Source organism: Myotis nattereri, assembly GCF_964212035.1.
Source record: "Myotis nattereri genome assembly, chromosome: 2".
Classification (NCBI taxonomy): Eukaryota; Metazoa; Chordata; class Mammalia; order Chiroptera; family Vespertilionidae; genus Myotis; species Myotis nattereri.
In genome coordinates this window covers 42,008,165-42,031,559 of record NC_138076.1, presented here as the reverse complement: position 1 = coordinate 42,031,559, position 23,395 = coordinate 42,008,165, and the positions used below count along the sequence as shown (strand labels likewise).

General features: G+C 42.2%; 1 protein-coding gene across 3 annotated transcripts in view; it reads left to right on the top strand.

The window, feature by feature from the left end:
* The first annotated feature begins 7,186 nt into the window (after positions 1-7,186).
* MBNL2 (muscleblind like splicing regulator 2) overlaps positions 7,187-23,395 on the top strand; it is a 163,614-nt gene continuing 147,405 nt past the window's right edge. For 2 of the 3 annotated variants that reach the window (XM_081082509.1, XM_081082507.1), the window contains exon 1: positions 7,204-7,440. The gene's annotated coding sequence lies outside the window, so the exon portion shown is untranslated. Of the gene's footprint in view, positions 7,441-23,395 lie in introns of all 3 variants that reach the window. The other variant, XM_081082508.1, reaches the window with a different exon arrangement.

Sequence of the window (23,395 nt, the reverse complement as noted above, 5' to 3'; positions counted from 1 at the left end):
TCTTTATTATAGTTGAAGGGTCAAATTATAGTGAACACAAGAGTAAATATGAGGAGAGCATGATCATCTCCCAACTAGACTATGAGAACAGTGAGCTTCAAAGATATGTGTGGTCTTAAGGAGAAGAATAATCAGAAAAAGACTCCTTCCTTCCTCTTTGCATTATTTTCAAAATCCACCATTTTGAAAGGCAAATGGTCACTGGCAAGTTCCCCTCTCATGAACAGCGGGCAGCATAAGAATCCTCTTTGTCTATTCATGTTCTTCTCTCTGGCCCACAAACATCTGAAATTCTTAAGGTCCATAAACTTCACTCATATCTCAGAATCTTCTCTTCACCTGGTCTCAGTTTCAGGGCTGGACATGTCCACGAACCTCTGACGTTATCTCTCTGCAATTTCAAATGCCCTTGGGCCTCAGGACAGGAGCCTGAAAGGCAACTATTACTCCAGAAAGAACAATGTGACAGTTGAGATTGACCAACATGTCGGGACCCTTGCCTTAGAGTTATGGTTCCCAAACTGTGCCATGAGTCACCCTGAGAAACTACAGTGAATTCACAGGGGTTCCACTGGACATTTTATATTTCCAGGGGAAACACAGCAATGTTCAACATTTGCCGGACACTTACAAACTACTAATTCAAAGTAATTCACTTTCAGAATTAGAATTACACTACATTCCTTTCAATAATATCATATATCTCTGCAAAGTTGGACTTTCAGCAGTTGCTAAGATGAAAGCAAGCACTACACAAAAATCAATGTGGAGCAGGAAATGAGAGTAGTGGTTCCACTCTGACTTCAAGCTTTGAGAATTGTATGCAGACCCTGATAGGCATTCACAATCCATTAATAACTAATTAGAGTTATTTAGAATGAAATAAAAATATTGTTTTTCTTTCAAACATTTCATACTAACTTTTCAAACAGCTACTAAGTTGTTAAAATATAAACAGCAAGTTGCTAGAATCTAATTATTTAATAAATAAAACAGTTATTTCTTTTGGCCTAAAAGCATTGTGAAAAAAACAAATACTAAACATCAAGAGGGCCACAAACCAAGAAAGTGTGAAAATCTCTACTTTAGTCCATTATCACTGTTTTGACATAGTAGTAATCACTCTTCAGTGAAATCTCATTTGAATTCTAGAACATAAGAATGATGATGGAAATAACACTAGTATTCGTAGTAGCAGCTAACATATATTGAGCATTTATGTGCCATGTTCTATGTGAAGCATTTCTGAAACATTATTTCATGTATATGCTTTATGCAATTTATTTAATTCCGTTTCCCTTAACCCAGAAATGTTGGTCCTAATTTTTCCCAGAGTATTCTGCCCCCTGGACCTACAGAGAAAAATGTAAAAAACAGTGGACCTTTCTTGTGATTAATTCAATTGAAAACACTGTAACTGTTTTTCCTGACAATTATAAAACCAATTTCTATTCCCTACTGCATTTTCAATAACCACACATTAAAAATAAATTACCAGTCTCTTTTACAGGATGCAAATTTTCACCAGAATCCTAAATGAAAACCCATCAACCAAATTTAATTCAGCACTGCTCCATGCTATGTGCTGTGGAGGCTACAATAAGACTTTCATGCGTGGTATCTGCCTTCAAGGGACTTCCAATAGGGTTTATACATAAAACAACTAGGGGAACATAAAAAACAGTATATACGAAAGGACTAAGTCGGTAAGTATAAGATAGACATATTACATTGAAAGAGAAATGCACCCTAAGACTAAATTGTTGGAGGCCAAGGCCACCTGTAACTTGCCTTACTGTCTCATTTCTCTCTTGCTGTAAACAACCTTCTCTTACTTTCTCGCCATCTCTTCTATATGGGCAACCTTCCATCTATTCTGGGACACCTATCATTTTCCACTTGAAAGAAAACTCTGTTTCTATGTAAATCACCTCCATTTTAAACATCACCAGATATTAATTTTCCTCTTGTCTATAAGCTTGCCAACTTTGGTATATCCAATAAAGGAGATGATCTCATAACTGCATTGTGCCTTTTGGCTTTTATATTATTTCTTCTTTTCCTTTTGTAGTGTGTGTGTGTGTGTGTGTGTGTGTGTCTATAAACATGCATTGTCTCTATGGCTTAACTATCAGTTGTTGTTTTTTTATTGAACCATGAATTTGTTTTTACCACTTCATTACTAGTTCTATTTTCAAGTTTATCTATTTAACCATTCAACAGCTATTTCATAAGCATCTGCTATTATATCACTGCATGCTTTAGGTGCTAGGGATAAACTGATGAGCAAGAAATACAGGATAACTTCTCTCACAGAGATTAGTGAGGTACATAAACAAATATAACATATTTACAGTATAGACTGTGACTATTGTTATGATGAATAAAATGTTAAGGTGCCAGGGAAGTAAGTCATGGTGCTCATGGAAGGCTTTCTGCAAGACATGGTGTGTGCATTGAGTACTGCCTGATGGAAAGAGGTTAGATGGGTATGAAAGTAATAAAATATGTTTCATGCAGAAGGTTTCCAGACTCTAAAGTATAAAGAACATAACACATTCTAATGATTAAAATTAATTTTAATGCTGGGTGTGAAGTAGGCTGGAAGTGAATTCAATAGGAGTGGTGAGAAAATATACTTGAGAATTAATCTAGGGATTTATTCTGACAATAATGGGGAGTCATTTTGTGCAGATAATGGCATTATAAGATTTGTATTTTTAAAATATCAGTTTGGCTGCAGTGTAGTGGATAGAGTGAAAGTTAGGGGCAAGATTGGATGGAGGCAGAGAAGTGAAGAAGAGATAAAAGGTACTGGGAACTTGAATTGGGGACACAACAGTGAACCAGTAGAAAATTAGGTGGATTTGAGATGTAGGAATTTATAAAACTTGGGAGTATTTGAATGTCGGTGGTGAGAGAGCAATAGACAATGAAGATGGTAGTTTCCATTCATGGAAATGGGAAACATAAGATAAAAGTAATTCAATACAATAAAAATGATTTTAGTTTGGGGCATGGTGAAAATTATTTATCTCTGGTACATTTTATGAAGAATTGGGCCTAGAGATCGAGAGAAAGGGATGAAGTTATAGATCTTGAGTTCATCAACCTGTAGAAGATAATTGACAACTTCTATTGGACAAAACCAAAGTTGTTGTCTTTTAATTCATCTGGCCACCTCCTTTACGTAGTTCATCATCTTCTTGACACTTTTTCTATGTTTGGTTTCTCAACCATTCTCCCTCCTATTTAGTATATTATGATCTCAGTAAACACTTAAATTTTGGCCCCCATATTTTCTCACACACATCTCCTCCTGGCCTCAGCTGACACCTCTCATGTAGGTTTAAACATTTAGCCATCGCAATAAAGCCCCCTTTGGGCAGAAGATAATGAAAGAATAGAGGGTTATGACCTTGTTGCATTTTGATTTAAAAATGATTTAAAGTTTATTAAAGGGTCAAAAAAGATAGTTCTATTTTCTTTCCAGAGTTTCAAGGCTTTCAATGTTAAGATACAGAAAGAAGGAGAAAAAGAAGTAGAAGGAGAAGGAAGGAAGAGGGAAGAGAAGAAGGAGGAAGAAGAAGATGAAGAAGAAGAGGGAGAAAAGCCCAACTTGGATCTACAGTATGTTGTATTGATCAATTCATGAATTCAACACACATTTATTGTTGAGAATCTCCTCTCATGTGACAGGCACATACCAGATTAAATGCTGGGGAGACAGTGGCGACTTCTGATGCTGACAATGTGGTTTAGAAGGTAGATCTTAAGTAATTAACCAAAGAAATGTATTGTCATGCCCTGTAAAAAGTTCTATAAAGTGATCAACATTTACAAAATCTTGCTACTCAAAGAGTAGCCCATGGACCAGCAGCATCAGCATCACCGGGGAGCTTGTTAGCAAAGCAGAATCTCAGTATCACCCAATAACTACTGAGATAGAATGTGCATTATAACAAGATCTCTGGGGGATTTGCATGTACATTAAATTTGAGAAGCACTGCTCTAGAGTGCAAAGGGCTGTGAGAGAACACATCAGATTTCCTCTGAACTCATCTTGGGGGTCAGGAAAGAGTTCCCTGAAGAAATGGCCTCTGATTAAGCAGAGGCTGTATAGAAAGGACCTTCTAGGCCATGTTGAAAACTTTTATCTCTTTCCTAAAAGAGCAACTCAATGATATTTAATGTTTAGTTTAGTCAGCTCAAGCCACCATAATAAAATGCCAATGGCTTAAATAGCAGAACTTTATTTGCATATAGTTCTGGAGGCTGGAAGTCTGAAATCAGCAGGCCAGCATGTTCTGGTTCTGGCCTGATGATTTCAAGTTTCAAGTGTCAAGAAGATGATGAACTATGCAAAGGAGGAGACTCTCTTTCTGGTTTGTAGATGACTGCCTTCTTGCTGTGCTCCTGACTGACTAAAAGAGAGAGAAATGATCTCTCTGCCTGATGTATTTTCTTATAAGGGCACTAACCCCCTCATAAGGGCCCCATCCACATGACCTAATTACCTCCCCAAGGCCCCATCTCCAAATACCATCACATTGGGATTTAGGGGCTTTGACATATGAATTTTTAAGGGACACAGTTAAGTACATGATAAAGGTTTTAAGCAAAAGAGTTTGGAATAATCAGAATTCTGTTTTGAAATATTTATACTGGCTAAAATATAGAAAAGGGATTGAAGGGGTCAAGGATATATACAGAAGACTTACAAAGAGGTTGTTTCAGTATTCATGGTGAAAGACCCTGATAGCTTAGGTAAAGGTGCATTGGTAGAAATGGAGCAAAGTAAAACCTTTTTAAATATTTAGGTGCTAAATATGGCTTTGATAATGGATTTTTCTATGATGGTTTCAGGAGGAGGGTCAAGAATGACTGCCAAGTTTTTGACTTGTGCAATTGGATGTGTATGATACCAATTCTTGAGATAAGAATCATGAAATCAACAAGTTTGTGCATGGCACTTTGCTAAATGAAATGAACAATAGCCATCATTTAATGAGCGTTTATCATAGCCAGCCACTGTGTAGATGTTTTACATACATTATCTTAATGTGCTACACAAACCTAGCCTTTTGAGATGGGAAGATCAACTCATCATTAAGGGTAAAATAGTCTGGTAAGATGAATAGTTCAGAATGCTTTCAAAGGAGAAGAACATCAGGGAAGACACTATGAACAGGAAAGCCGCAACAGAAGAAAAAGGAGGCATGTTGAGATCTAAAGGTTGGGTAAGATTTTGTTAAGTGAAGCTCTTGGGAGTCAGGTCTGGTGATGGAATGTCAGAGCCAGGTCCCGGAGAAACTTGTATGACTCCATTAGAAAGCTCACCTAGGAAAACAGTGTGGAAGAAGTTGAGTAGAAAGGGAGGGGCAGGATTATGAAGGATCTTGAAAGTCTGTAATTCAGATTTTATAGAGAGAAGAGTTTGAATATGGGAGGAACATGACTTTACATGACAGGTAAACCTGTCTGGCAACAAGGGAGCTTGAACATGGGAAGGCTTGAGTCCCAGAAGCCAACTTATTAGTGTTGGTGTCATCCAAATAATGTGTCAGAGTTCTGAACTAGCTAAAGAAAACGCAACTAAACTTCCTTTCATTGGACAAAAATAGGAGAATGAATAAAAAATGACTAAAATTTCAGGAGTAAAATCAAGAGAATGTTAGTTTCAAAGTCAGAATCAGAGAGGTCAGGAAGAAGAGATTCATAAACCTGTGATCATTCACTTACATGTAGTATGATGTGTGATCCACAGAGATCATTTAAATTTCCAGGAAAATGATAGCAGACAAAGGCCTGCAAGTTATGATATATGATAGATTTACATTGGGGTAAAAAAAAGATTATAAGGCTCGAGTGGAATAAAGCATTGAGTGGAAAATAGCCTAAAATCATCTGAAACCTTGTGTTTGTAAAATAGAATTGGCAAAATCAAAAGAAACTGTTACATTTCACCCCAAGTATAACTTCATTACAGATGCACCCAACACTTGCTCATAAACAATAGTGCATTAGGTTCAAACTTTCAGATGAATGGGGCTTTGTTCCTGCCTTGGTCTAATCATGTAATCATGACACAATTTTTTCAAATTCAAAATGTTGTGTTTAGTGGAAGGAACATGTATGCTTTTTATGCTTTCCAACTGCCATATGTTTTCTTCTTCAAAGCATGAGGAGTACTGTTGACTGGAGGGCAGGGGGCGGGGGGTGGGGAATAAATAACCCTTACTAATCTTTCCATTTCTCTTTTAAGGCTTCATCTCAGGGAACTTCAGCACTTCTAGAATGTCCTTTGTGGAGTGCCACCTGATGGTGCCTCATTTGCCATGAGTGTTCAGCAGTAAACACCTTTGTGCAGTCACGGCTTCATTAACGACGATATGAGCCAATGCAAAGAATTTATCAAGTGATACCTAAGGCATCGACCTGAACTGCTTATATAGCCTTAAGCAAGCGCCCACCTCAATGTTTCCTCTCTCTTAATACAAAACCTTAGGGTTCGGTTAAGGCACACGCAATCATCTCAGGGGTGCCTGCCAGGAACACAAAAGGGTAGTGTGTAGATATCAATTTCATTGTTCAGAATTCCCTATTTAAAGTCTCCAGTGGTCTGAAAACTTAGATGAAAGATATATGGGCTACAGTAATTAACCACTGCAATAACAGATGTTGTACAGGAAAACTGTGTGTGAGGGTATACGCATGTTTTGACTTTGAATGTGCACTTGGGCTAACACATTCTCCCTCGCTAATGGAAATCATGTGTAAATGTTTTGTAAGGTACTACTTTTCCATGGCAGACATCGAATTGTTTTTTCCTTTTAAAAACATAGGCTTTGTCAAATGGGATCATGACTTCAGTTTCATGTACAACCTGGATTTCTTCGGGAACTGCGGAGTTTTGTCTTTTCAAAGTATTCCCAGGGCAGCCACACGCTTTGGGCTGGCTGTCTTCAAGGGTGTTTTCTCGAGCTACCCCTCTCTCTGCTCTGCCAATTATGTGCCACTTTGTCTGGGTGCTATGATTGCTTTCTTCTGAGAGGGAAATTCCTCTTTCATCAGTATGGATGCACTGTTTTCACACACTGCAAGTGCTGTGTTGCTGTGTCAGTCATCCTATTAGGGCCAGTTTCAGACGAGTAGGGCTGACGAACTGGCTGGGGATTGGCTGCCTACAGCTGGGAGGGATTTGTCGGAAGGGAGGGCTGCAGCTTACAGCAACAGAGTTTAGACTGTCTTTGCTTCATCATCTGAAGGCAAAATTTTCCAGCGAAGGCAGACGGCGCTCAGAGTACAATAAACAGGGAAGGAGAACTATTTACATGGAAATTTCTTCCTCAGGATGCCGGGGAGAAGCCTGGGCCCCTGGATTCTGCCAGATGTTCCTGGGATTACTGTAAAAGGGAAGGAGAGGCAGAGCTAAACAAGGTAGGAGAATCACCCCCCACCACCTCTTCTTCTTCTTCTTCTTCTTCTTTTTTTTTTTTTGAATGTTTAAAGAGTTTGCTGCAGTATGCTGCATTCCGTGTGTGTGGCTTCGGGGAGCCAGGGAAACTGGATTCCACTGATTCGAATGTAATACTTGCAGGGAACCCTGGAGTTTTACGTAACATTTTGATTTGAGAAAAAGAAATGGCAAAGCTTGAATCTATGCCGCCTGTTTGGCAGTGTGGCATAAAACGAGTTTTTATTCAAAGACTAGATCCATTTGTTGTTCGACACACACACACACACAAAATGAATTCTTGAGAGCATTCTTTTTTGTTGTTGTTATAGGAAATTTCATACTGCCATAGTTAGCTCCTGAATAAATAAAGTTTACACGGCCCCTATGATGTGAAAATAGACTTGTAATTAAGGGGGGAGGGGGAACACTTCATCTAAATAATCATTGGTTGAATGTTTAGCTCCCAAATATATTTATTTGTTAGAAATTAGGGATCCACCTAGCTCTCTAATGCCACAGCTTTCATTTGGTTTCAAAAGCACATTTTTAACAAGCTAGCAAGAGGTAGCTTTCTGACAAGTTTTGGATACTGTAGTTCAATGTTTACACTTCTTTTCCTGGCATGTCGGAGCCTTTGTTTCCAGCTTAAAAGTGGAACATTATATTCAAAAGTAAAGCTGGGTTAATAATGCTTACTGCAATTATCTGATCTTTATGCATTTTTAATGAGAACACACAGCCAGCAGAATAATTTAATGAGGGCAGCTAGCTTTTAAAGCTGTGTTTTCACTCTGCCGAACCATATCAACTTTCTTGCCGAGAAACAGCCCCGAGAAATAATGGAGAAGATTTATTTATAACACGCTTGGCCCAAGACAAGGGGAGGATATATTTGTTAAAGGATTCTTTCTGCCCTTTTCCGTTTTCAATTTCTGCCAGGCATGAGGAAACTGTGCCTTTTTGTTAGGCCTCAGAAGCATGTGTTTACAATAAATGTGTAACATTTTTAGAATAGTTAGCAAGCACTGAAGCGAAGAAAAAAATCCGACTTGCCTGCCCACCACCACCACCACCACCACCATGAGAGCTCTTCCAAAAGCGTTGCTATCCTTTTAAAAGACAAAGGTTCAATGGAAAGCAATTTGCTAATTGAGTCATAGGTGCTTTTGGGGAGATAATAAAGTAACACCAACAACAAAAAAGGAGGACGTGCTTATAATCTTTAAATAAGAGGAAGTTTCTCCAGTTTTCCTGAGTGTTTTACGAGAACCCGTGGAAGCACTCATTTCATTAAGGGCAATGCCACGTAGATTCTTCTAGACCCACTGTTTTTACTTTCAAGGAGAAGTGCAGGACACTAGCCCAGAACTTCTGACGTCATCTCCCAACTATTTCTGCTGTGTGCTCTTTTATTCAGGCTGGTGGAGGGGAGTGCTTCTTTATGTCCTGGCCAGGAACAGTCTAACTCTCCCTTGGCAGGTCTTGAGTTATGTCTTCATATTTTAGCCCGTCCTTTCTAAACCCTGAACCGATCTCCCGCATAAACAGGACATCTTCTCCTACCTGCCTTGGACCGGGTGCGTGAGAGCAGGTTCTCTGCAGGGTTCTGGCTGCACTGGCAAGAGGCAGTGGGTAGCGGAACGCGGCCCAACTGCCCTTTGGTGCAGCCCAGCACTGCCACAGTCCCGATGGCCCGGTTCCCACTCCCTCCTTCCCCTCAGCCACTATTCAGGACCCAGGTTATGCCACCAAGCTCACAGCCGGTTGTGATGGTGGGAATTGCTGTTTTTATTTGAAGAGCAGAAGGTCGTGGTGCAGAAAGGACCGAAGGAAGGGCAGTCCAATACTGCAAGTGTTAACCCAGGGTCACAGGTGGCATTGTTGGGGGCAGACATCAGGGGGTGGCTTGTTTCTAATAAGGGGCCCTGGAAGAAAGGATTTCCATTAGAGCAGATTGCAGTTCTCGGAGTTCCCCGTTCTAGTTTGCATCCTCTTTCGAACTGCACTGCTTATGTAGCCTTGAGCAAGCGCCCACCTCACTGTTTCTTCCCTCTTAATACAATTGAGTAATACATGCTACGCTTCGCCTCAGAATTCTAGCATTTTGAGAGGTCTTGACTTTGTACCAACAAAAAAACAAAGTTGTTTGTCTCTTGGCACGATGAGCTATTTCAAGTACAAAGGGATAAACATTATTGGTAAATGCCTTAAGGTATTACAATATATAGACATATATACAAAACCTTTCCCTCTACTTTGTGCTCATGTACATTTTCTAGGGATATTTATTCTTAGACTAACTGATAAAATTTGCAAGGAAATCAGAGCTTGGCTGCTTGCATTTTCTCCATCGATCTAATGTAATATACCAGGAGCTGTGTGCACCAGACTATTTCAGACTTAGGCTTTGTAGTGCCTCAACGCATTTAGTGCTATTCTTTTGCTTCGACTTTTGCATTAAATTTGTGAAAGTAGAATGAAGAAGAGAGCAAATAGGAGGAAAATATGCTTGCAGACTATACTGGTTATGCAGCTTTACCGGTTAACAGCCTGCCTTCTCTCTGCTAGTTGTTGTAATTTGCTGTTGCTATGGTGAAAACAAATCAATATCACATGGCTACCAGCCAGTCCCGTGCTCAGGGAGCACCACAGAAATTCAAGATCAGGTACTCAAGATCCCAAGCAAGAATTGGGAGAAGAGGATTTGGATATGAAGCTTAAGAGAATTCTTTATGGTAGACTGACAAGGCTCAATCTGGCATGCGTTTTCTCTTCTGGAAGGAAGGCATATTGACTTGTTTACATTTTTCATTTCTCAAAAGGACAAAATATATTATGAACAGAGCAGTAGGCTGGTAACACTGCGAGGGGCAAAGGATTCTGATTAATGGGAAGGTTGGTGTAACTGCTGGCATGTTGATTGTTGAAAACATACTTTGGGGACCTTTCAGATTCCCAGGTACAACGGTACCAGACAGCTGGCACGGTCAGTAGCAAAGTCTAGGGAAAGCTATGGATCCAAAGTCAGTCCTGGAGGGGAGCAGAGGAAAGGTCACTCAGCTCATTTCACAAAATCTGTGGGAGGTCCAACCCAAAGGCCCAGCAAGGAAAGCAAAGAAGCGGCTGTAAGGAGAAGGAGAGGTGTCATGTGCCCAGGCATTCTTTCTGGAATGGTTGGCTGAACCTGATGGCCATAGTTGCTCCCTGCTGTGTGGAGCCCAAAACTTGGTATTTCGTGCTTTGGTTTCTCTCTGAAGAATAAGGCTTGCCCTAACTGGTTTGGCTCAGTGGATAGAGCATCGGCCTGCGGACTGAAAGGTCCCAGGTTCGATTCCAGTCAGGGGCATGTTCCTTGGTTGCGGGCACATCCCCAGTAGGGGGTGTGCCGGAGGCAGCTGATCAATGTTTCTCTCCCATCGATGTTTTTAGTCTCTATCCCTCTCCCTCCCTCTCTGTAAAAAAATCAATAAAATATATTTCTTAAAAAAATAATAAGGAAAAAATCAATAAAATATATTTCTTAAAAAAATAATAAGGCAGGAAGACTCAGGTGGGCTTTGCAGATGACTTACAACACTGTTTTGCTGCCTTTTACTCAGCTCAGGGTTTGTTTTTTTAATGTGTGCAAACTGTTAGTTGCGGCTCTGGTGATATTCATAGGAAGGAGTCCTGGGTGGTGTCATGGCTGGGTCTGCCTCCAACTGCTCAGCATTATTTAGCCCAGTTAGTCCCATCTCTGCTGCTGAGAGTGAAAATACCTGTGATAGGTAAGGCCCTAGGGTTTCTTCTGTGCGCCTGAGTCACAGGGTTGATGGACGAGTTTCCAGCTGCCCTGCTCTCCTCAATATGGCAAGAACTCTTGGTAATAAAAGTGGATCGACTGATTGACCTTCATGCTCTGACAAAGAGTGCATTGTCCGGGAGATCCTCAGTCGGTATATTCTATCAATCAGTCAACAAGTGTTTATTAAACACCTCTTGGGTTGTCTGGCTTTTGCTGCTTGGTTAGAACAAGTCAATCACCCAATACCTGATTGTGTGCGTGTGAAAAATAAAGGACAAGAAAGAAATGATGAGAAATTGTAAGTTTCAAAGACTTTAATAATAACTTTACTGACTAATGTTAATTTAACATTGATAACAATCAGGCACTAATTGTATGCTTGAGATAATTTTGGTGTTTGGAGGAGAATAAGAGAAGGAATTTTGAGTTTTAAATATCTATATGTACTTTCTTTACCTCCATTATATTTCTCAGCATAAATGCTATTTAGATAACATAGAAAGATGTAAGATGAGCAGTAGACATATGAGAATGATGTCTCCCTAAAAATCCAATATATAAGGCTGCTGAGAGCAATCACCCAGTCTCAGCAAGTTGATATTTAGTCCCAAAGTGACGGGGGACCATGGGCACATCAACGAAAAAGCCGTAACCACCAGTCAACAAAAGGAAATCCTAGACCCTCTCCCACACTTCTGAGCCTCGGGGTGCCTGGGAAGACCCTAATGCAATTATCTCACCCCTCCAATCCCAGTAAGGAAATCTGACTCCTGACCCTGGAGGATTAAACTTTCCACCACCCCCCCCCCCACCTTAAATGCATATAAGCCTAACCAATGGACACAGACACCAGGGGGGTGAGGGCATGAGTGGGGGGCTGGGGGAGCAATGAGGGGATAAGGGCACATATGTAATACCTTCATCAATAAAGGAAAAAAATAATTACAAGTAAAAAATATCTATTTTCCTCTTAACTCCCCCCCCACACACACTATTTTTTACCCTAACATCAAAATTAGTATGTATTCTTTAGGTATAGGCAAGCTGCAAGGTAAGGGACCCAGTTTGGGGGAGAGCTAGGAGAAGAGACCTGATGTAACTAACAAGCTTGAAGAATTCATTTCAGCTCTGGGTCTTGGCCGACAGATGGGCAGCTCCTATGATTTGTGAGCATTTACAGCAAGCTGGCTGCTGTAGAAGAGCTTTGGGGGTGGCAAGCCACCTCAGAAGACAGAGGGGGGAGGCAGGAAACAAGGGAAACACCCCAGGTCCCTGGTCCTAAATAGTTTGCAATCCACAATCGCTGGGGAACAAGATACTTACAAACAAGATAAGAACAGGTCAGCACCCCAGTGTCTCCAGAAGGGTAATTAACGTATGTGTAGCTCCTTACTCTTTACAAAGGGCTTTCACCCACATTATCTCAATTAACAGCTCAGACAGAGGAGTAAGAAACCAGGGGCCTAGCATTAGAGCCCTCTCGTGCACTAGACAAAGCTCCCGGAGGAGAGGAGTTATAAATTGGATTTTAAAACTTTTATTCATTTTTTTTTTTCAGTGTTGAATTACCTTTAAACTTGAAGAACAAAAAAAACTTAGAAATGTCCCTCGTACATGTGTGCGTGTCACTATTTCCTGTCCCCAAACGCTTTCTTGGACAACAAGTCCATTTATAACTAGTACAGCAGGCAGCCTAGATGCCGGGCGGAGCAAGGGGAGAGGTTGATTGGCTTCACTTCCTCAGCTCTGACCGCCCAGACGGCATCAGGGGACAAAACCTATCCTGGCTTCACACCCCATCCCAGCCACACAGTAGCAAGGTGAGTTTGGCTTGGATGGCAGGGAGGTGTTTCTAGAATGTAAAATTCATTAATGGTTGTCAAATGGCCTGCAGGTTGGGGAAAAATCAAAGTCAACAATGGCACCAAAATTCAAAATATTCCATTTGCTCATGAGAGAATCTCATTGAGTTCTCTTACGCCTGCTAAAGGGGTGAGGGTACAGGGGGAAATAAATATTTTAGTGGCATGCATTATAAACTAGATGCTTTACACACATAGCTCATGTAATTTGAAACTTAGGTGGACCCCATGAAGTTATCATTAACTCTACAAAGTTAATGTAGACCAATAGGAGAAGAGAATTCAGAAAGATTCTGTAACGCACCCATGATCCCACGGCTAATACTTGGCAGAACCAGGATTTAAACTCGGGTCCAGTCATGCCTCTGAGTTCTACAGTTAGGTGACACTGTTATCAGCTGAGCAAATAAAATTGAGAAAATAAAAATAATTCACTTGCAGGAGGAAATAAAAGCTGGAGGTGGAAGTAGGAGGTCGATGACTTTAGAAATTCCAGATGTACTTTATATAGTTTTCATTCTAATACATAAATACCTGGTGTAATAATAACAATAATGGGTTTTTATCACATATCATTTTAGTTTTATACTTGTCTCTTTTAATGGTCACACGATTCCCTTTTGGCCCCCATTTTATAAATTAAATAAAAGTGGAATTTTAGTGAGGTTAACTGTATGTGTGAGAAATCACACTAGCTAAAAAGTAGAAAAGTTAGTCCTCAAAACTGCCTCTCAGTGAAATGACCCTGCAGGCTGACTTGGAGTTTTCTTGTAATGGATGTTGCAGACTGGAGTGGAGCCCAAACCGAGCAATTTTGGGAAGACAGTACTGTTTTTTAATTAAGATATTGGATTATTTTTTTCAATCTTTAAATTTCTGGCACCCTAGATGTATGCTTCAATTAATCAACTAAAAAGTATTACATTATATCAGCGGTTTACTACTTGTAATTTCAAATGCTCTGGGAGTTCAGGAAAGTAGAACTCTGGGCAGAATGGAGAAGCAGATAAGACTTCATGGAGGGAGAGCTACTTCCTCTACCTCTGAATGGGTCTATTTTGTCTAGAGATGAGGTTTTCTAAGATGGGATAGCTACACCCCAAGCCTAGGGCAAGGTCATTCTCTAGACAATGAAAAGAAATAGTTGAACTTATGTCTTATATGTGACTTAGCTCATCCTTTCAAAATGTCAACTTTCTTGTATGTTTGATGATGTATGTAAAGTATTAGTATTGTTATGCAATAATAACATTTGTAAATAAGTAGCCTGATAAGATTGTTCTTGCTCAAAAGTAAATATTTCTAATTAGGGGGGATTTGATCAAAAAACGGTTTGGAGAGTACCGTAGTCAAAATCAGAAATGAAGGTCACTTGAGAAGGAAGAACAGCACGATATGATGTAGGGGCCAATGTGGAGCTTGACTTTGGAGAATAGGGATTAAATGTTGGTCAGTAGGAAGAAATAAGGTTGGATAGAATCAGGGAAGTCAGAATGTGGAAGACGTGGAGAACCACACGGAGGAGTTTAAATTCATTACAGGCAACATCACATCTAATGCCTTATAAGGAGTAAGATAAGACTTCTCAGATAAGGTTAGAGGTTAGAAGATTTGTAACAAGAGATGCCACTAGCCAGAAACCTTTTGAAATATTCCAGGCATGATGCGGGAAGGAGTTGGATTCAAATGGTGATATGAGCATGGCAAATCTGTCCTGAAGGAAAAATAATAGAAGCTATAAGGGCTTAAAAGAGTCTAAACAACATTGGAGTTTCTAGCAGGAGAAATATTGACCAAAAAATGGGAGGTAGATAGAAAAGGGGACCAATCAGAGGAAATGGGGTCAGGGAAGGGAGGGTGAAGATGAGTTCTGAGTTCTGGTAATGATGTCTTTACCTAATGATATGGTCATCCAAGTGGGATAGCCCATAGACCATGTGGGAATGGGGAACAGCTTAGACACCAGGCTGCAAATGTAAACGGAGACACATCTGTGTTGAAGTCATTGTTGAGGACATGGGTACTCACCACCTCCCATTAGAAGATGACATGAAAGGAGACAGGCTGATAACCAAGGAGGAGCCTTGGGGAAGACTGCTGGGGCCTAGAAGAGAATATGACCTGGCAAAGGATCAGGAAAACAAATGCCCACACAAGAGCCAAACTGTCAATCAAAAAGTGAGCAACCAAGACTGTTAAGTGCCATATATTGGTTAGAGACACAGACTGTTAGCTGCATAAGGAGAATTGGTAACTGTATCTTTCTTATATATAGTTGACATTTTACGTAGTAAATCTTCACTATTAACCAAAAGAAAGCATTTAAAAACAATGGTTATCAAGACTTCTGCAACTGTACTTCAAAATATAAATTTTGGGGGTGTAATCAGTGAGGGCAGTGATTCCAGAGTGACTGGAGGTATAACAGGACACTAGTCGTCTTATTCTCAAAGACCTCAGGCTTCATTTATTCCTGGACCTCGTACGTCTGAGTTGAACGCAGCCATAAGGACTGCTCTGAAGAAACTGAGAAAGTCCTCAGTGTGCACATGGTTGAAGACCTCTTACCACATACTGTGACTAAACCAGAGCAGCACTTCTCAGACTCAGGTGCACAGCAAATCACTTGGGGATCTAATTAAAAATGTTGATTCTGATTTAGTAGATCTGGAGTGGGGCCAAGATTCTGCATTTCGAGCAGCTCCCCAATGATGGAAGTGCCGCTCATTGAGAGGCTAGAACACAACGGTTCCTGCTAGTATAAATGTAAATGGCGGCAGCCCCCTGGGTTTGAGATGGTTTCAAAGGAGTGCTCCCTAAGGCTGGGGGCCAGGACCTACCTCCTCAACACTGGAGGCCTATTCAAGCTGCTCAGGCTGGGAGTGGAGCTAAGCTTGACGTCCCTGATCCCAGGAGCCTTGCAACAAAGCTTCTGTAGTCAAGGGCGTGAAGGGAGGGACTTAGCAGTTTCAAGCTGTCTGTGGCTGCTGACAGCCGGTCTGTGGATGCCTCGCCATGCCTGCGATGGCGGTCTTCTCTGTGGGCACATACTCTCAACCAATTGCTCAGGGGATTTGCTTGCTGCCTCCAGAGAAAGCTAGTGTGTTTCTTTACATGTCTGTCCCAGAGATTTATTTCCCCCCTATGAAATACATATGTTCAAAATCAGCTTTAGATTTTTTTTTTTTTTCTGTAGACAGTGGTCAGAACTGGAGCCTGCGAGTCTGACGCGCCTACTTCAGTTCACACCCTCCATGGGTGAGTTCAGGGAAGTCAAACAAACTCATGTTTCCCTTAAAATATAGATAATACATTTCTCCCCTCATTATCTCCAAAGAATATGAAGAGTAAGAGCAAGTGTTGTATGCAATTAAATTGCATGAGTATAAAAATTCTAGTTTTAAAGTCTTGCGATGTAAAGACAATGAGAAGTCTTGCCTCTTGCTTTGTGTCCACCCGTCTTCCCTCCCCTGGAGTGCTTCATTTCCCTCTATGTCCCCCAGGAGGTCCCCTCTTCCCCAGAGCCAGGAGTCCAGCTAAACTGATGTAAAGGAAGTCTTCACTGCCCAGATGCCCACTTAGGCCACACACAAATGGCCAATATTTTTATGCATTTTGATTTTACAAATAACCTTTTAGGAAGGAAAGGGAGCAAGTGTTTTTTGGGTTTATTGAGTGCCTACTAGATGCCAAGCCCTCTGCTGAGAGCTTTATGTACAGCAACTGAGTTAAACCTTTTTACAAAGAAAATTGCCGAAACTGGTTTGGCTCAGTGGATAGAGCGTCGGCCTGTGGACTGAAAGGTCCCAGGTTCGATTCCGGTCAAGGGCATGTACCTGGGTTGCGGGCACATCCCCAGTAGGAGATGTGCAGGAGGCAGCTGATCGATGTTTCTCTCTCATCGATGTTTCTAACTCTCTATCTCTCTCCCTTCCTCTCTGTAAAAAATCAATAAAATATATTTAAAAAAAAAAAAAAAAAAGAAAATAAAGTCCAAGGAGGCTGAGTTACTGGCCAAGGTCACACATGAACAAGCGACAGAGCCAGGGGTGAAACCCCAGTCGGTGGTCTCTAAACTTCCATACCTGTACTTGGGGGTTGCAGCACCAAAGGGGTTTGCTTTAGAAAGCCTTCTCCCGCCTTTGTCCGCACTGTTAGCAGAACTCACTAAATAGTTAAATAGAACACAAACAAGCAATTACTGGCCTAAGCACAGGCGTGAGTTCAGTTTTAACTAGGAGTCCTGCTCACAACGGGACTTGGTAAATGGCCAGGGTTGGCTAGAGCATCATCCCCATTATGACTGGTTGGCCTTCTCCTTACTCTTGAATCCCCTTCCTGTGTGCACGCTGGAAGAGGCTTAGAGACCTTGGTATCTTATGGACACCTCAGATAGAGAGCATATGCCAAAGCTCATTTTCAAGGGCGAGTCCTGCACAAGAGTGAGATGGGTTGTGTTGACGTGGCCCTCTATGAGAATTCTTAGGAATCCCTTGTCTTCTCCATCAGCTTCCCTTGTCAGGTGCAGGGCTGTGTTCTCCCCCCGGGTCACCCATTCTCACAAGGGCATGTCCCTCACCTGCCTCTACATCTACCGAGACCCTCTCTCCACAGCCTCTCTTTCCCTCACTCTGCTGGCTCCTGCACTAACCCAGGGTCTCCTCCCCCAGGTTCTGCTCTCTTGGCCAAGGCCTACCTGGCATCCCTACTAAATGGCACACATAGATACCAGGCGTTTCTGGGTTGTATTCACACCTGCCTCTTAGCTGATAGAAAGGATTATTTATTTGCCCCCTTAGGAAGCCCATCATTTGAACCCTAAAGTATCAGCTTCCTGGCAGCCACCACAAAGACCATCCCCTCAGGAAACAAAACAAGCCCTATCTCTAGAGTTTCCCTGTTTCTTTTCTTTAAAGTTCCCTGTTGCAGCCAGGCTGCAATTAAGAGGCAGGATCAAAGGGACTGCCTGCCTCTGGGGCTGCTGGGACCTGCAGAGGCAGGTCTCTTTAACTCTTTCCTTCCCGTGACCTGCTGCGCCCAGGGCGTCTTTGTTCCTCTGGGCGCTCGGTGTCAGATCCCGGGAGCTTTGGGGCACACAGCAGAGCCAGCAGAGGAACTTTTCACACCACAAGGGATTCTGATAGCCCCTCCCTTCTGAGATCCCCCAACCAACAAAACCCACAAATACAACAGTGTGGTGATGGCCAGAGGAAGGAGGGCGGGGCTGGGTGGAGGTGGGCAAAGGGGAAATGGGGGCATCTGTAATAGTGTCAACAATAACAATAAAACCAAAAACACCCACAAACATAAAATGAAAATCAGAAGGGAATCCCAAGTTGGAAGGAGCGGAGCACTTGTCTAGCCTTGTTCATGTTTACCCTCTCCCATAGCCCTAACAAGCAATTTCTTTTCTTTTTTAAAAATATATTTTTATGATGTCAGAGAGGAAGGGAGAGGGAGAGAGAGATAAAAACATCAATGATGAGAGAGAATCATTGATTGGCTGCCTTCTGCACGCCCCATACTGGGGATGGAGCCTGCAACCCAGGCATGTGCCCTGACCAGGAATCGAACCATGACCTCCTGGTTCATAGGTCAACAGTCAATCACTGGGCTACACCGGCTGGGTGACAAGCGGTTTCTAATTGCTACTTGACCACCTCTATTGGCTGGACAATCACTAACGAGAACACTTATAAACATAACATTTTGCTATAAAATTTTTCCTTGTGTTGAAATCAAATGTGAGTCCCCATGACCTGCACTACTCAGCCCTTGTTCAGGCCTGTGAGGTGACTCTTACCAATTCCAACACCTCTCTAGCAGGTGAACCCCTCATATATCTAATGACCCCAACCAAGCCTCTTATAGGAGCAGCTGGCACCTTCCTTATTCAGGATATAGTGCTTCTATTAAGCAACCTAAGACACTGAGTTTTTCTGGCAGTGTTGTCACATTGTTGACCCATGTCACTATTATACTTGCGTCTTGAACTAGCTCCATTAGAGAAAGGGGTGGGTTCTTCCTTTCCCTCAGCTCTGAGCACAGTGTGTGTGTGTGGGGGGGGGGGGGGGGCGCAGGGGAAAGATGATTGATGGTGGTAAGGTGGGGAGACAGACAGACAACTGTTTAGAATGCTTTAAAATTATCTTCACTCCCAACAATAGGCTTGAGGTACCTCTGGAAATCTTTGGCAAGATGCTGGGCAATGACTTGCAAAGCTACCCATAGGCTGATTGATAGATATATATAGCATAAACAGACACACACACACACACACACACACACACAGATAGTCATAGATATAGATTAATACAGTGTAGATAGACACATGGATTTAGATGTAGATATAGATGGTTATAGATATAGATTAATATTTATATATACAGATAGAGATAGAAATTTAGACATATATCTACACAGATAGATAACTATAGATATAGATTAGCATGTATACAGATATAGATAGGTAGCTAGATAGGTAAATGATAGGTAAGTCGATAATCTTCACACAAGTAGAATGCCACGCTAAAATAATTTTGAGAAGTAAATTACATGTTTTTGGTTTTCTTTTGTTTTGGTTTTGGTTTTTGGCTCAGCAAATGGTGGTATTTCAGTGGCTCTGAGTCCTCCTGAGTTTCTCTGTGGCTCCCAGCACAGTCCTCAACCGCTTAGAGCGCACTCAGCCATCGGGAGATGCCAGGGTCACCGAAGGAACTAATTAATCCCAGCTCCGGTCAACAGCAGACTGCACTAACCTGCCCTCCTTCCTCAGAGAGGAACAAACCAGGAAGGATTTCTCCGCAGGTTCCTCCCAGGCCCACTCAGGGACACCCTGAGCAAACAAAGGAAGGGCGCGGAAGGGCTGGGAAACCATTTCCCGACCAGCTGGCCAGGTTTTCATTTCCAGACAGCCGCAGAAAGCCTATTCTAAGGCTTGCAAACCTGAGCTGAGACAAGCCCTCCAGTTTTTCTTAGGAAAATTCCCAAGTGGATATTTAACTCAAAGATCCCCAAGCCCCAACTGTATCACCAACTCTGCCTCCCCCCTCTTCCCTTTCCTGCTAGTTTTACTAATGTCCTGCAAACCCCAGCCAGCATTCCTTGACATGCTGAAAATTTGCTTTTCTAATTAAAACTACACATTTTCCAGCTGACCACTAGGAAGCATGCATTTTTTTTTTCTTGCTCGGGGTAAAATTTATGTTATATAACCCAGACCACACTAAATAATTGATCAGGAAAAGGAACTGAGAGGAATGATAACTTTTGGAAGCACTGATGGCCAATAGCCCAAGAAGTGAAGCTGGAGAACGCTGCTGTCTAAAACACTGTGGGCACCCGAGTTACTGTGAGTCCCTTTTTATCCAGATACAAGTTGGGTCTGGAGTTCATTGTTCTGCATCTGTGAATTGTTATTTGATGTTCGGATCTCTTCCTTCCAGCTTGATAATTAGCGCAGAAAGTCACGGAAAGGCAACAAGGCCTGTGTGCTTTGTCAGGCCAGCAGTTCGGAGTCCCTCTCTTAGAGCTTCAGTGCAGTTGCGTTTTAGTCCCTGTCCCTCAGCGGTTCCCCCTGGGCCCCCCGAAGCTGCTAAAGCAGGAGGGGCCGCGGCATGGGAGTTAGTTTCCAGTTACAGTTTGGCAGAACCCAGCAAATCCTGGAGTTAGGTTTGTGACACTCTCCATCTTGCTCACTGCTTAAAAACAGGAAAAAAAAAATCAAAACCATATGTTCAATACAATATCAGGCTTCTAGTGAATGCTGTGCTATTAAAGAATAACTACCAACCTCTCCACATGTTTGAGGGCTCGGGGAATCGGAGCTGACCTGCTCTGGCCGAAGCTGAGGCAGGTAGAGAAGGCGGTTCTGTTCACTCCCCTTCTCAAAATGGCATGTGCTGGCCTCCTGCCAGCGCCTAATGGGGGAAGCAGAACGAGGCTGCATTTACTGACTTATTTCCCTCCTTCACATCTTCCTTCTTCCCTGCACATTTTCAGGATTGGAAATTAGAAACACTTTTCTCCTACACACAAAATTACTCCCTCACACACACTTTTTTCCTTCTTCTTTGAAATGGCAATTGCTGCCAGAAAAGGCTTCTCGAAGAACACGTGCTTTCCTGGGCAGAACAGCCAACGGGTTAGTTTAAAATGTAGCCAGCTAGTTAGCCGTAGTAACTAGTTAGGGAGAGGGGCCACTCTTTGGGGAAGGGAGGGAAAGACTGAAACGGAACTCGAGGCGGCTTCCAGGGTCCCGGTAATAGGTTATGTCTCAGTCTGGGTGTGGGTTACACAGATGAGTTCACTTTGTAAAAATCCAGTGAGCTGGACACTTTGGATCCATTTGCTTTTCTGTCTTTAATAAAGTTTTTAAAACATAGCTGACTATCTAACATTGTCTGTTTTACGAAAACAGAAAAGCTAGTTGAAAGGTTCTCCCAGATCCTCCTCCAATTCTCATTTATGCCATCCCCACCCTTCTCTGTTCCTCTCCTAACCTCTGGGCTCCTGGGTGAGGCTGCAGTCCCACTAATAAGGAAAACGATGAAACACCGTGACATCCGACTCCTGGGCCAATGGGAAGTCAATGCTTCAAATCCAAACTTGAGAAGAAAGAAAATTGTCACTGTTAAATAATGATGATAATAATGATTATAATAGTAGGGATGCTACTTTGCCATTGTGTACAGCACATCTCCTATACTCTCCACATTTTTATGTTTTACAAACACATGAAAGTTTTGCTTAAAGGGTATGGCTTTGTGTGTGTGTGTGTGTGTGTGTGTGTGTGTTTGTTAAATCCAATTTGGCAATCAAGACTAGCAGAAGGAAGGAACAATCTGGGGACCGCAGATGACAATGCTCTTTGCCCTTTCTTGCTGGGTAACCCTAGATTGTGGCAGTCTGTGTAGGCCAAGGGAGTGCAGGTCTCAAAAGATAAATGAGGGCAGGTTAGGGTAACAAGAATCCAAAGCTTGCAGGTCATCAACACGGATCTGAATCCTGAGCTCCCCTACTTAAGATGAATGAAAGTTACCAAATCACCCAGAACTTTGATCTTCTGGTTGGCACAAATCAAGATGGTAGGTCCCGGGATTTTTGTGAAGATTTGGTGAAACAATGTACTGGAAGTGTTCCGCACACGGCAAGAGCCCCAGGTCAATGGGAAGGGCCTGTTCATTGTTAATTTAATCTCTCCCTGTGCGTTCTACTTAGTGAAGTTTTCTTGGTGGAAAAAAAAAAAAATTGCAGGAAAAAGGAATACTGTGTGAATTGCCTTAAATTTTCTTCATTTCCTTTCATGGAATGTTTGCTTTAGTAAAACAGATAGATGTATAAATAAATCACCATGGGGAAGGTGATTCATGCACCAAGAGAGTTATAAGGTTCCCTGGCAATAGATTACTGCAGTCCGGGTGAAGCAGGGAAGGCTCCCTGGAGGAGACAGCCTCTGAGATGGCCTGGGAAGGAAGGGTGAGACTGTGATGCATGCACTTGAGAAGTGCCCATGCAGTTTTCTCTGGAGCATGGGGTGGAGTTGAGAAAGTACTCGTGGGGGCACAGCTAAAATGGTGGAGGACCCTGAATGCCAAACTATGGGTTTCCAACTTTGTTCTAGTGTCACAGAGAACCACCCCATGTTGGTGAGCAGGTGATTGATGGGGTGAGACACTGCTTTAGGGAGATAATTCTGTGAGCACAGTTTAAAGCTGAGAATTGCAGGCGCCAAGTCATGAGCATGTTGAGTTGGAATAGTGGCAATGAGAGCCTGGCAGAAGATCGTGCGCTCGTGTAGGAGCTATTTTCTAAGAGTGTGGACAGGATTGTTGGAGACAAGGGCAAGGGAGGGAGTCTAAGATGCCTGGAGACCATGAACTTAGGTAGGAGAAACACACAGGAGGAAGGAGAAGACAATGAGATTGTTCATGGCCATGAGAAGTTTGAAGTGAAGTTGGACTGTCTTCAACTGATGAAACCATAGGTCCAGACTTCTATAGAGTATAGCGCTAGATGTGTATTTGGGATTCATCCATAGGTGAGTGGTACTGAAACCATAAAAGAGTTGAGAGAGCTAAAGAAGGAAGGGATCTAGAAAATGGGGAATGGCACCGCCTGCGGGACTGCTTATGTTGAAGGGGATTTCCTAGGCACACCCCCAAAGTGAAGAGCATTTCAGAGAGGAGAAGCATTCCCGGGGAAAGATCTCAATGCCTTTGGATCTGCAAGAAGGAATCATGCTATTCACTATATCCCAGAAATGAAGCTGATCAGTGTTACAATATGGAC